At 37.2% G+C, this 12866-nt stretch overlaps 1 protein-coding gene across 1 annotated transcript in view; it reads right to left on the bottom strand.

Moving 5' to 3' along the window:
- The window catches only part of RYR2 (ryanodine receptor 2), a 381235-nt gene that overhangs the window by 245494 nt on the left and 122875 nt on the right, over positions 1 to 12866 (bottom strand). The window lies entirely within an intron of this gene.

Below are 12866 nucleotides of genomic sequence, written 5' to 3'. Positions count from 1 at the left end.
CTACAGGGAAAGCGAGAATAACTCCAAAAGCTCAAGGTTTTATATTAAAAAAACTGTTTCAGGACTCATTAAGGAAACAGATTTTAAATTGCTCTCTCTAAAAAGTCTTTGGACTATCTTACAGTCTCAGAAAGGATTGAGAATATCTACTAGAACACAATTCACCTACTAGAACAGTTAGTATGCCACTACCTATTAAATACTGGATGTCAACTTGCTTGTGAAATTACTGTAATAAAAGGCAATGTATTTAGTTCTCATCTGTTAAAATAGCTCCATTTAAAGTAAACTTTCTCCCTTTTAATACACATTTCAATTAAAGAGCAGCTCTATGTTTTTGTTCAGTGCTATACAAAATTCTGATTTCCTGCTATTTATTTTCTTTGTAATCTTCACTGTGACTTTTGTTATCAACCACAGCTGCAGAAATGCCTCCTCAAAAACAGCTAAATGTATTAAAACAGATACAAGATAAGAAATTATTTGATGTCAGCAAGTTATAAAAGTAAGCAATTATTTAAATCTAAATGCAACTACACTATCTTAAAAAAAAGGAGTAAGGAATAGCCAAGTTAGATTTAAGTATTTCTTTTATTACCTTGCCTTTGATACTTGTTTTGTTTTGCTAAAATTTTATACGCTCTGAAAAGAGCACTGCAAGCAATTTGCCTGTGTGACAATGCTAGAAAGAGGCGATGCATGCTTTATTGCCCGGCTTTGAGAAGAAATTGGCATCCCAAAGTGTAAGTGAACAAGGCAGCCTCAACTGTTATCAGAGAACCCATTCAAAGCTCAACAGCCACTATCAGTTTTACAATCATAATTGCTGAATTGTCCATTCACTTTAATTTAATGGACACCAGATAGCTTCATCAGTCATGTGCAGTATTTTCCAAGTGTTTATACACTGCACACACTAAATCTGCATTGGTCCATCCATGTTTCAATAGCGTGTCTCTCAGGACAGCCACTTGAATCGTGCATGTGCACTTGTCAAACCGTACAGTTTGGCACCTACGTGGGAATGACCAGGAATTACCCAAAGAGATCTGACTCTGAAAGTGTGGTGCAGTGCACAGCACAATAAGACCCTCCATATGTAGTTACAGCTGTATTTTATAGCCCTTCTGCTGTGAGCTTCATCAGAGCCCTCCCAGGTCCTGCTGTGCTCCCATTTCATCTGTGGGAGAGTCCTTTGAGTGACTCAAGTCACAAGAAGAAATTTCTTTCTTACAGGCCACTTTGTCACAAATTCTAAGATGTTTTTGTGTAACATCTGGATTTAAAATTTTATCTGCTTTTGGAACCTGTTCTGGAAGACTTGTGACGTGGACATTTCGTATCTCACTTGGAGGAGGAAAAAGGCATAAGCATGCTAGAATATTATATTTACACATCTGGAAATTTCTAGGAACATGGATTAGGTAAAGCTGAAGATAAATAAGCTACTCATATCCAAGAGTAATTGTCCTAATGTAGACAAAATAAATGCAAAGCTCACATAAACAGAAATGAAACAGTTGATATCTCAGTCTAGCACATATATCTATGATCTAAGCTATGATTCAGAAAACAAGCAAGCAAATGCTTCACAGCACATCTAAATCCAGATTCTGTTTCACACTGACACCTCCATCTTTTGTCTGTCTTCAAGACTAGAAGCCACAGGAACCCTTTTCCCATGGATTTCCCAGCAAAAGTCAGGAAAGGCTAAGATTCAAAGCTTCTGCTGCTATATATGCATTGGTCATTAATCCAGGGGGGAATTGATTAAAAAAAAAAAAAATAAAACCCAAACAAAACGAAACAAACAGAAAATTCACATACACACCAGAGAGTGAACAAACAAGCAAACAAACTCTAACATTCTCTTCTACCAGACCACATTTTATCCTTTTAATACCTCTCCTTCTTGGAGTGCTTAACGTTCTTGGACTTGAAATTACCTGTTCTTACCATAAATAACTCGGGTTTTGCTGAGTTGTTCACCTGTTAGGAGGTGTAGATCTTTCAACTAGTCTAGGAAGGTTTAAAACTCAGGAAGGGCTGGGGACATGGTACACAGGGACTGGCAGTCACTTCTGAAGTTACCTCTCACTGTGGCATCTCAGAGTAACTGCTTCATTTCAATCATACATTACATGAAATGCAGTCCAAAAGAACAGTAAAATCATTTCTTTCATAAAGCACAGAATTTTTTTCTTATTCAGAAAAAAAATCCAGATCCCTGGAATTCAACACCTTTTTTTTTCATCCAGCTCATTTTCTCCCCTGACCATTAAGTCATATTTTTTGGAAAAATAAAATGTTTAGGTATGTATACACTGATTTTTTTCTCTTTTTTTTTACTCAAAAAGTATCTGGATTTACAACACTTCCTCCAGCAGAGGATGCAGAATTCATATTAAAAAACAAATACCTAAAAAGCAGAGTGCTACTTAAAAATATTCTTTCCTCATTTACCTGGGTACTCAAAGATTTTCTGAGGAAAAAAAATAAAAGAACAAGACCCTGTCTAACACTGCATATGTGAGTACATTTCCATATGACAATTCTGAGTACAAGAATTATTATCTTGCCATGAGAACATCAGAGTTAGCAAAAGACTGAAGGATATATCATCTCTGGAATTTATTTAGTGACTGTGAACTATTTATACTACAATAATCATTTTACAGAAAGCTACTAATTTGAACTCAAAAGAATTATTTCACTGCCTACTGCTAGCAAGTAGCCATCAACCTAAGTTAATGAGTAAAAATTATGACACTTGTCTAAAATACACAAGTAGTGCTATAAAAATAAACCCAAGGATTCCAAGTTTTTTTCAAAGAATCAAGCAAAAGATCAAAGATGGCATTTAGAATGATGAAATAATCTCCCTCCTTGAACTAGAAGAGAGCACCATACTACAGTCTTAATACTTCCCTTAAAATTTCAGGTAGCTCTAGTAAGAAGATCATACAGCCAAAACCTAATAATTTACTGCTATGCTAATCCAGAAACCTCAGAGTGATCTGCACTTGCTGACTTCTCTTCAGGGACACATCAGAGCTCCAATCTTTTCAGTCAAGCTTTCATTTTAAATGCATTTAATCCAAACTAGAAAGCTGGTTTTTTCATTTTTTCCCAAGCACTGCAGATACTCAGAACTTCAATAACCAGACATAAAAGCCTGTTAAAAGAGCAGAAATGTTATTCTGCTACCCCTACTTTCTCTTGCCATAAGGAGCCATGAACTAAATGCAGAGAAATAAAGAGGGGTCTTCTCAGCATTATGAGGAGTTTTTTTCATTTTTTAAATTTTACAGAAAGCAAGATCACAGAACGTGCTGAATATCCACTAATACAGAGGCATTAATTATGAGAGCAAAAGCTACAAAGTAAGCTTCTTTAATCAAGGAAAACCACCTCCCATTCCTAATTCTGGCTTCTGTATTCTGTCTTCTTTCATCTTTTGGAGCAGCACATAAAAATACTAAGGAATTTTATTTCACAGTGCACAGGAGAATCTCAGCTGATTCTGGATAAACATATTCTCTACAAGAATTTATGAGGACTGCCACAATAATTATAATACATGACCATGATCCACACATGGGATTGTGACTGAAATCTCAATGAAGAAATGTATACCATTCACTAGTAGATGTTATATCTTCCCTTGCACTTAAACTCATTTATCTGAACCAAACTCTTATTTTAAAAGTTGTCTTTTTTTTTTCCATTTCTCTCTTGTGGAAACCGAGAGCATAGAGCAAAATCTTTGTCTAAAACTTTAATAAAAATAAGCAAGGTGAGAATAAGAAGAATTGAACAACATTCCTAGTTGAATTTTATTCTTTACTTCTATTACAAGAGTTGATTAGCTTCATCAACACCTTGGCTTCCTGAATTTAATACTTAACAAGGTAATTAATGATTTGCCTTCTGTTCTAGCCCAGGGTTGTCTTCTAGTGTAGGCTTTTGTCATCAAGACACTTCAAGAGCTGTGCTTTTATGTATATTTGCTTTAACTCCTTCTCTGCACATAACTTGGGTCAGGAAAACGTTACTGGGTAGACACAAAGTAATTTCTCTTCCCCCAACATCATTTTCTACTAGCCATCACCCTAGAAAGGAAACTTTGAGCTAAATAGCACTCCAAGGGTCATGCTAAGGCCAGAAAAAGGCTTGCTGCTACCTACCTCCAAAATAGGAAACTTGTCTAGGATAATAAAAGTGTTTTATTTCATGCCATGCATCCTCATCCCAAACACGGTACACACACTAAAGAAGGGTCCATGTGCCAGGCCAGAAGTATTTGTGTCTCACAATTCTGTGATTTGAAATAGATACTGATTTTATTCCTGTCCTTGCTTGACCCTGAGGATAAGCAGAGTGCAAAAACACTTTGCCTGCCATTCTTGATCTTTCCCAGTACTTGCAGTTGATCAAAGTGCAGTTGATCAAAGCCAAGCCAAATTCCTTTTGTGCCTTATTTGAAATGGCCTGCTAACAATCACTTCTGATGCTAAATAAGGTGAATTGAAGAGGAAATGACAGTACCTGTTTCTCTTTAAAAGCTCCATGCTTTTTTTCCCCACTGTTTTACTTCTGTTCCTATTTGCCACATGGCATCACTAAAATGTGTAGTCAGCATTTTGAGTAGAATAAGACTCTAGCTCATCTTTTCATAAAGTTTTCCATTGGTATTAAATATGTATGTCCATCTACATGACACAAAAACCCCACACAGCATTGAGCACTAAGATCTTCCTCTCCTTCCTCTTCCTTCTGTCACTTTATTTCCTTGCAGTAAGAAGCACTTGGGTCATGAAAACTCAAATGTCTGGGATGGCCAACCTTGCAGTAAGGACAAGCTAAAGTTGTTGGACATAGCAACTCTGCCCCTCTTTATGACACACCACCATCTGATAAAGACTTACTCAAATAATTTATTAAGAAAATTACTGATTTTTTTAATACCTGTAGCCAACCCTTAGACTAATGAAAAAACTCAAAGTATAGAAGTAAGAAGCTATAACTTGGCCTCTTTGCCGGAAAGTTTGATTAAGAAAACTTTCAGGTCAGTAATAGGAAACTAAACCAGCTCTGGCTTGTTATGTCAAGAAACCTCTGGTTCATTTCTGATTCTTCCTTCCTACATGTGGGGGTTCTTCTGGCAAACCTGAAAACATTTTCAGCCTGTCATATTCACAGCTGCTGTTAGCTTTCAAATAGGTTATTAACTAGGCTACTGTAGTGTGAATCAGAGAGCTTAAATTTTCAAGAGTACATTTAACTGCCAATCTTCATACTTCTTTTTAAGGAAGTACCTTGGTAACTTGGCTTATTCATTAACATACAGAACAGTTATTAAAAGAAATGGGAGGTGTTACCTCTTTCCGCTGGCATGAGAGATGAAATTACTTTTGCCCTCCTCCCATGCCGAGAAAATAACAAAGCTGCCAGCTCCCCGTGTTATCTTGCTGCTTACTAATACAAAGTAATTAATGAATTCAGAGTTCCACAGTTGGAGATAGGTGATTTGAATATTCAAAAATCCACCAGCTACAGTTGCATTCCTGTCCCAAAATGGCTCCATTCTGTCTTAGAAGCACAGGAAAGCTTTTCAGCTCTGTGAGGAAACACACATTTTCCCTATCCCTTAAAGAGAAAAGGATAACTATACATGCAAGACAATTGCATGTGATGATTCCTTCACACAGCCTTTCAGATCAGAGGATAAGAGCTTCACTTCAATCCACAGCAATGACTATCCTACACATGAAATTAGACAGCAGTTTGCTGGTCAGTGGCACAGAAAACAGATTTTAATAAAACAAGGCACCAGGAGGAGTGATTAATCAGCCATGACTGGATGATTAGATGGGAGTTAATAAGCTCATGATGCAATTTAGCTAGAATGTTGCCTTACCGATGGGTATTCTGCAGACAGCATTTTCTTGAAAAATGAAGATGTCAACTATTGGAGTAGAGGTTGTGAAATTAAATTTTTTCATATTACAGAAACACTTCAGCTTTGAATTCACACACAACGTGAACCAAATGCAACCAAATGCTTTCATTCTCCTAATAAAGTCTGACATAGATTTATGAGTGCACAAGCCTTAAAAAAGTCCTAGCCTTAATTAAAATGCTTACCACAATATTACTGAGAATTTTAAATAAAATATATTTTATGTCTATTTTCTCATGTTGTCTATGAGTTATTTTTGTATCCATTTCAGTGCTTCTCTAACATAATTGAATTTGGGGGTAGGGGGAGGAAAGAGGAGGGCAAGACAAAGATTGTGATATTTGGAAGAAAATACAGACATTCTAGAAGTAATGTTACTAGGGAAGGAAAGAAAATATGGATATTATTGTCAGTAAGCAGGCAGCTCTGTCAGTAAGTCAGCCAGCTCTGCACCAAAGTTAAGCTCTCCTTTTAGTAACAGGAATGAGACAACAATGTCTAGAAACAATCGGTCTCACAAAATAGGAAAAAATGTGCAGCAGATCCAAAATTCACAGTAAAAATAAAGGAAATAAAAGCTATTAAAACTAACTGACAAAAAAAAAAGGAAAAATGTATATCAATACTAAATAAACAGATACCTGTTTTTAATTGTTGCTCTCTATAATCAGTGCAAAAATCAGTGTCAGGTTTATATTAGAAAGGCAATTGACTCAGTAGTAGTCTATTTATTTGGTTATGCCAAGCTGCAGAACAAATGAAGGCTTTAGCTAAGCACTTCCTCACAGATTGAAGTCTCCACTTAGACACAAGTGAATGCTATGAGTTTGCATCACTCCCTTTAAGAATCACATTCACAATCCCATTTTGGCTCTCTGAATCTGACTTCTTGATTAGTCCAGTCTTGCTCTCAGTTTGAAGTGATCCAATGAGCCAAAATAAAAAGAAACTGCTGGAAATGAAAAATCCACCCAGAATTAGGAAGCAAAATAAAGGAAATTTCCCTTTATGGAATGCAGTTAGACTATGAAAAGGAGATGGTTATGAACCAAAATTTCCTGTTTTAAATGCAAGTACAATAAGCATGTAAGAAAGAATTCAGAAAATGCTTCCTACTATATTTAAACGAACAGCTATATTTGCAGCCTTTGAATCCTCAAGAGATTTACATGTCAAGGTACATGGAAAGCCCTAAACACTATCCTATCCTATCTACAAAAGGTTTCAAAGAGTGGCCTGTGGTAAAAGACACTGTGAATAAGATGCTAGGGTGAAAAAAGAAAGAGGAAAAATAAGAATGAGAGAAAAATGTTTTGGCATGTAACAAAATAATTTTTGTACTTCACTGATAAACTACATCAAGCAGAAATGATCAATTTTAACCAGGAAGATCCACAAATCAGTTTATTTCATTAATCTCTTGCTTAAGCTTTTACTTGTGTTAAGATAATATTTTTCTTTACTCTTTTTACATCAAAACAATAAAATCTTGAAGTCATCTACAAAAATTATTATAATTTCCCTGGGAAAAATAGGAAACGTTACTGTCATTTCAGAAGAAATTTCAGTAGAAAGCTTATTGCATGTGCTATTTCTTCTCTCAACTCATGCCATGGCATACATGAGTTGAGAAAGGACTCAGCAAATTGGGTAGGGTCAGACATCTGAGCTACAAAAAGGCTGTGCAGTCTCAAAACTCAGCAAGTCTGTTTTTCCACACAAAGCTCTCAGTTCCCTAAAAATGTTTTATTTTATACTTTGCAGCATCCTGGAATTCTCAGAGTCACAAGAAGCACTCGAGTCTCATACAGTTTGCAGTAACACCAAGAAAGCATGCAGAAAGGGAACTGTGGTCTTCTGGGCAGAGGCAAATGCTGGCTGCCTCCTATATTCCTCTGAAGATCTCCAAACCCACCAAGAAGCCATTTCTTTAGGACCAAAGTTTTGTATTTCCCTAAGTAATGTACCTAAAAAATAGTGACATATGGCTGAGGAGAGAGAATAAGAAACCAGACCTGAAATTTCTTGGAACAGCCAAAGGATTTAATCAGTTACTGAAATTATTAAAATTTGGGCAAATGCACAAGTTCTTTCAAAGAAGCCAAGCCATGCCCAGTAAATCACTAATATTCTAACAAAAAAAAAAAAAAAAAAAAAAAAAACCTCCTGGAAATGGAATTTTACAGGCAGACCAAAATGCATGAATACCTAGATAACTAAAATAGCCTGTTGCCAAATGACCTACATATACACTAGACTATGTCAATTTACCACATTAAATAATCACCAGTAAGAAAAAACAGGATTTCCAAATTTGTCGCTTTCCTTCTGCTATTTGCATGCCTTTATCTTGTGACTCATCCAAATATTTTTTTTAATAGAAACATCTTTCAAAAAAAGTGAGTGTTCTGCATATTTGTCAACAGACTGTCAGCTAGCAAAGGCTGCCTCAGGAGTGGAAGCTGCATGTACCACCATCATTACAAGCACAATCCACTCTATCAGCAGTATCTGCAGAAACAAGCATTAACTACAAAAATCATATACAACAATAGAGGACTCCCCAAACTGAAGCACATGACACCAGCCAACATTATTAGAACACAGTTTTACTAGCAGAAGCCTGAATACCCTTTGTTCTTGACAAGTTTCTTTTCTTTGCTCTGTTTACTTAGAAGTATGTCATTTCCATGAAGAAAAATAAGGCTTGAGCTTATCCCATTAAAAAGGAAACAATGCCTTATCTATTCATACACAGAGGGAATGGCTATTATTGAAAAGACTGAAGGGTTAGTCCGACTAACAGTAGAACTAGCAAGTGCTAAAAAGACTGTAGCCTAGGCAGAAACAGGAGACTGCAGGAGAAAGGGAGGACAATCTTCAGAGCTCAGTAACTATCATGTTTGTCAAAAGAATATTTATGGATCAAGATCAAAAACCCAACCATTGGGGATAATACCTCCCCTTCTCACTGACCATGTACTCTAAAACACAGGTTTCAATTTTCACTTGCAAAATGAAGGACAGGTGCTTACAAAGAGGTCAGGAAGCGTCATAGAGAGCACATTCCCTCTTTTTAAACCTAAATATGTGTGTGTGTGTGTGTGCTCGTGTGTGTATACATGTATATTTATCAGGCATGCTTTTGAAGAGGAAGGAGTCAATCCAGACTGCCTGCAGGAACACAGCAGGAGCCTTAACTGCTGCTGAGATCCTGCAAACACTCCAAAATGGGTCCTGCTGGCATGGGACCCACTCCCCAGCACAGAGGCTGGAGGCAGCTCAGCAGGTTGGATGCAGAAGATGCTGCAGGCAGGGGCAGCTCCCTTCCCTGTCCGAGCGCCTGCAGTTCTGACTGAACCTTGAGGAAACAAGGCTCTGCTCACAAGAGTGGCCACTCAAACACTAAAAAACTAAAATCCAGGTTTAGGAAAAGCTGAGTGGTCCAGACACACACTGAGGCAAACTCATGGTCTATAGGTGGATGACACTATCACTCCAAGAGGTAAGTCAGTGTCCCTGTGAAGAGCAGAGGTGCACTGCTCACGTGGGCTTCTCTGCTGTCCTCAGGTCCCAGACTCAGCTACAAATAAGGCACCTGGAGGCCAGGGAAAGAATCTCACCTCTGCCTACAGAGCTGCTCCCCATTCCCAACCTCTCTCTGTTTGCTTAACACCCCTTGTCTTGAACCCCTTCATTTCTTTCACTTTCCTTCCCTCCACCCCCAACTCAAATGTTCTTACCATCCTGATAAGTAATTAAAAATTCTCTATGATAAAAGAGAAACAAAACCTAGGTATTTTAACTCAACCTGAAATAGCATAGCTCTCACACTGCAGTAGTATTTAGATACAAGACTGATACACTCACCTACTTGGAAGGCTATAGTTGAAACAAACTATTTGATGACTCTCCAACAAAACATTACAAAACCAGAAACCTTCTTGGTGAATCAACACTATCACAGTCCTTAAGGACCAGCTGGGCTGTTATTTTTATTTATCAAAATAAATAATTTCTCCACAGATGAATGGTTGCTCCAGGGAGAGGTGAAATAACACCTGTTCTCACTAAAGCTATTATTTTTGCTAAGATATCATAGATTTGCTCAGTGATGTAGCTACCATGGATTCAAAATTCCTATTGCCCTGAGGAGATGCAATTACATACATGTAGATGAATCCTCATGCAGAATATCCCTATCCAGACTTGTTCAGCAACAGAGTTCACTGACAGCAAGAAACTGTGCATGTTTATCAGCAAGAAATTGTGCATGTTTATCAGCAACTCTGACAGACACACCCCAGAGGCAATACAGAGATGAACCCACCCCAAAATCAAATCCTTCCCATTTCCTGTTCAAGACAGGAATCCAGTCTGTTCAGTCCTGCTCAGTCTCACTACACCAGTTCTATCTCTTCTTTTAATGAAACCCTTGTTGGTGTTGTTCAAGTGTTACCCCTTTGGGGAGGACCATTCACATCCAAACTTAAACAATATGGGAGCCTATGATGCATACAGAGCACCATTAGAATCAAAAGCACCCCAAGGTGCTGAACCCTGCAGGATAAGGAGAGTTAGGAATAAACTCCCATTACAAAAATCTTGACTGAATTTGAGGGTAAGGGTGGTTTGTTGTTTTCTTTAATTACCACAGAAGGTATTGGTAACTCCCAAAGGTTGAGCACACTGAGCACACTTCAAGAGGGAGACTCCCATGTGGAATCTCCCAGCTCCAGCTGCTGAGATCCTACCAAGCTGGCTGACAGGAGTCCAATTTCTGGCTACACAGTTCTGCAGATAGAATTAACGTTTTCCACACTGACAGCCTCTGTAGCACTGCTGTGCATTTCCTACACCGATAACATTTTACACCACTCACCAAAATAGTCTTTTAATTTGCTATTATAAGTCACTGAGTTGGAAAAAAGGATCCTTCCTTTTTTAAATTTTGAACCAACCTAGCCAAATATTTCAGGAAGCTACCCTTATAAGAAGCCATTACAAGACAACAGAGATATGGAGAACTTTCATATATATTATAAGGTATTTATTGAGTATAAGCAGTCTGTTTAAAAGCATTGAATAATTATTACTTCCAATCTCAACATAACTGCACAGAAGTAAAACTTTTGTTTTCTTTAATTAAAGTGTTTGGGCTTTACAAATAATTCATCTTACACCTGTGCACATTACAAGAGAAAATACAATATTTGAGTATCACTTTATCCAGGCCTTGCCTCAGCTAAGAGATTAATGTAAAACTGCACTTTGTACAATCAGTAGTAGTAGAATTGTAGCAGACAAGAATCATATATAACCATGAACAATTTAATGTCTCAAGACACTTCTGACTAAGCTAAAGTCTAAGGTTTTTGTGCTTTCAAGAAATTATGCTAACTTTTAAAAAAGAAATTAACAAATTTAGGACAAACAGAAAAATGTCACTGTTTTATGATGCAGCCTTTCATATGTCCATAACCTTTTCAACATCAAATCCTCCTCATGCAAAACACAGATGAGAGTGTGGTTAATCACCATTTTGTTTCATTCCAGCTTGTTGTGCAACCATTGTACTAAATATTGATTTTTTTAAAATTCTTCTAAAGACAAAACAGTCAAATCCTATCTATTTTATCATATCCACTACCATAAAGCTAACCTCACAAATATTAATTCAATTTTCACCATAAAATATTTTCACAATATTGTGAAATATTGGTATGTCACAATATGACATATCAATAGATTTAAAGAATCTACTAAAATCAATGTGATACACAAAGCAGGGAGGTTAGTCTGAGATGCCTAGGACCCAATTTCTGGCATTATTTCATGCGTAGCTTTAATCAGCTACGGTCCTCAGCATAATGCATAAATCAGTCCTGAGGTATGAAGAAAATCAGAAAAAAAATGCAAGTATCAATCACTGCTTAGCTTATTGATTCCAACTGCTTATCTACACTAGTCTGCAGTGTGTTACTATCTATGTTGAGACATCTGGAAGAATTAACAAAATTAATGGTTTAGGAGACTACCTCAGCTTTATATAGGACTGAGCAGCAAAACTGAGACACTTCAACATTCTAGAACAGCATCTGAATGTGAAGATTTGCTGGGATTTATCTTTTCATCATTTTGCCTAAAGAGCCTTTAGTACATCAATTCCAACTGCTGATAAAAAAACCAAGCGATTTGATTCTGAAGATAAATTTAACTGCATCATCTTCAATTTTGCTGTGCTTAAATTTCATACAAAAAACCCCAAACTCTTTCAGGAACTAACTGGGAATCTTTGCTGAAAAGCATGAGTATGTTGCCCTACTTTATTTTAACAAGCTATAGCTTATAGATGCCAGAGGGATAATACCTTTAGAATTTTATTTATAGGTAAAAGACATAAAAACAACCAATCCCGTTCTTTTTTCATCCAAGGTAAAAAGTCACACAGTACACCTTGAGTTCTTCATTCTAATCTCTCTGCCAGTATTTCTCAGCTGTCCTCATGGCAGCTCAATACATAGGAGTGCCAGTTTCAGCGACTTCTACATTGCTTATATTCAGTCAGCAACTTTTAATCCAACTACTCTCAGTTTGTTCCCTAGTACCACACGGAATCTGAACCACTTCTTGTTTTAATCCTCCCTTTTCCATTCCTCTTCAATGGCAGAATTGAATTTGCTACAGTTCTCCCCAGGTTAGACTGCAACAGTGCCTGAGTACTCCACTGAGTACTCACTCCACAATCAGATTTTTCTTTCCACGACCAATGTTCTTCTTCAGATGGGTTGGGAGAACACCCAAAAGTATCACACAGAAGAAGTCTGCTTCTAGCTCTGAACCTGCAGCTCTCTGGGAGACCAGCCCTCAGGAGTTGATATTGGCATGGACAGAGTTTCATTAC

The sequence above is a fragment of the Serinus canaria genome, chromosome 3 (assembly GCF_022539315.1).
Source record: "Serinus canaria isolate serCan28SL12 chromosome 3, serCan2020, whole genome shotgun sequence".
NCBI lineage: Eukaryota > Metazoa > Chordata > Aves > Passeriformes > Fringillidae > Serinus > Serinus canaria.
This window is presented reverse-complemented; position numbering and strand designations above follow the sequence as displayed.